Raw genomic sequence first — 2,544 nt, 5'->3', positions numbered from 1 at the left:
GTTGGAGTGTATACTGAAAGCCTAAGCTTTGTAAACATTTATTATGAATAAAGAATCACATTTGGTCTAATTGTCTACATTTGTTTGTAGTTGTTCATTTAATTTATATTGTAGATAACTTAGTATGTGGTGTCACATACAGAAGATGATGTTATCAGTACCTTATAAATTATAAACAGTAGCTCACGACCAAAATGGAAAAGGAACAAACCATTAGAAGGTCGTAGTGTAATTAGGTATTAGTTTATCTTGACTATATAATTACACTAGTACACTCAGAGTGTATTGAGTAGGACCATTTGAGGTCGTTTCTTTTATACTGACTTTATAAAGGAACAAAGACCTCAGTTATTATGGAAGTGTGTGCTCTTAATCCTAATATAATAACAAGCACATATATTTGATATTTATTTCTTTAATTTATCAATGGGTGAGATTTAATTCGTTGAATCAATAAACCCGATAAGTTGGGAAATGGTATCACTTATAGTGTGTGTTGTTGATTATAGAAGGAAACTGTGTCCTAGAGATACTAGGTTGATAATGTCCTCAAGAGGAGCTCATAAAGATTGTCATGTTAAACCCTACAGGTGGACTTAGTCCGACATGACAATAAGGTTGAGTGGTACTACTCTTGGACTTAGATATTAATTAAATGAGTTGTCAGTAACTCACTTAATTAGTGGACATTCGATATCTTAAACACAGGGAGACTAACACACTCATAATAAGAAGGAGCCCAAAAATGTAATTTGGGATTGGTGCGGTAGTTCAATGATAGTTCTCTAGTGGAATGAATTATCATTGATAAAATTAAGTTGTGTGTTCGGGCAAACGGGATGCTTAATTTTATCGGGAGACCAAAACCAATTCCTCCTCTCGGTCCCTATCGTAGCCTCTTATTTATAGAGTTCTATACCCACCTATACCCACCTTCTATACCCACCAATAAGGGGCCGGCCAAGCTAGCTTGGGAACCAAGCTAGGGCCGGCCTAGGTATATTATTGGGTGGCCGGCCCTAGCTTGAACCCAAGCTAGTGGGGGCCGGCCAAATTAAATTAAAAAGGGATTTTAATTTTAATTTTTATTATTATGTGGAAGATATAATTTAAAGAGAATTAAAATTAAAATATCTCTCTTGTAAAAGATCTATAAAAGATTAAAGAAAGAGATTAGATCTCTTTCCTTATTTGTAGATTGGAGAGATGTTTTATTTTTTTCTTTAAAATTATTCACATGTTGATAAAATTAAAATTATAGAAATTTCCTTTTATCAACCATGAAGAGATTTTAAAGAGAAATTTTATTTTTTAAAATTTCCGGACACAAATTAGGAAGTTTTAATTGTTGATTAAAACTTGTCCAATTTGTTCTCCAATGATGTGGCCGACCATTGAAGATTGATTTGGAAAATTTATTTTATTTTTCTAAATTAAATCAAGTCAAGGAAATTGAGGAAATTTTATTGTAATTAAATTTCCTAATTTGCCTAGGCCAAGGAATATAAAAGAAGGGGTGAGGGTGCCTTCATGAGAGACAACCTCTATTATTTTCTCTCCCTCTTTTGTTCCTTGGTGTGGCCGGCCATCCTCTCCCTCTCTTCCTCTTGTGGTGGCCGAACCTCTCTCCCTTCCTTGGAGCTCTTGTGGTGGCCGGATACTACTTGGAGAAGAAGAAGAAGAAGGAAAGAAAGCTAGCATCTCTTGGAGCTTGGTTAGTATTTTGATTTTCTTCCTTGGTGAAGCTTCCTCTTTGTTGGCCGAACCTAGCTAGGAGGAGAAGAAGGTGATTGGTGGTTTCTCGTCTCGGAAGATCGTTGCCCATACAACGTCCGAGGTTAGAAGAGGAATACGGTAGAAGATCAAGAGGTTTTTCTACAAGGTATAACTAGTAATTTTTATTTCCGCATCATGCTAGTTATTTATGGAAATAATACCAAATACAAGAGGCTTACGTTCTAGTATTTCGAATATGTTTTTCGATGTTGTGTTCTTTTGTTTTCTTTCTTTTCCTTGTGATTTGATTGTTCTCTTTGGTTAACCTAAAGTTATTTTAGGAAATTAAATATTAGCTTTCTATTAAAGGTTTTGTCTAGTCGGTGGTAGTTGCTCCCATATCCAAGAAGGCCATGTGCCTCGCCACGTCAGTACTGGGAACCTTTTATGGAAATTAATATTTAATGGAATTAATAACTTAAGGAGACTTGGGTCGAACGTGCTAAGTTCCGCAGGAGATCCAAGTCAAAACCTAAAAGAACAAATAGATTAAGTTTTGGATCAAACGTGTTAAGTTCCGCAGGCGATCCAAAATTTAATTTAAAAGAACACATGGTAGCTAGGAAAAGGTTCAGACCTTTGTACAAAATTTTTGTACAGTGGAACCTCTAGGTTTTCCGAGTAGCAACCAACAATTGGTATCAGAGCTAGGGTTTTGCCTCTGTGTATTTGGTATTTAGTTTAATTATGCACATGTTATACATAATTTAGGCAGGATAATAGTAGGATGTGCTAACTTTGTGGATGCAAGATCCAACTATTATGGCT

This window comes from Zingiber officinale, chromosome 5A, assembly GCF_018446385.1.
Source record: "Zingiber officinale cultivar Zhangliang chromosome 5A, Zo_v1.1, whole genome shotgun sequence".
Classification (NCBI taxonomy): Eukaryota; Viridiplantae; Streptophyta; class Magnoliopsida; order Zingiberales; family Zingiberaceae; genus Zingiber; species Zingiber officinale.
This window is presented reverse-complemented; position numbering follows the sequence as displayed.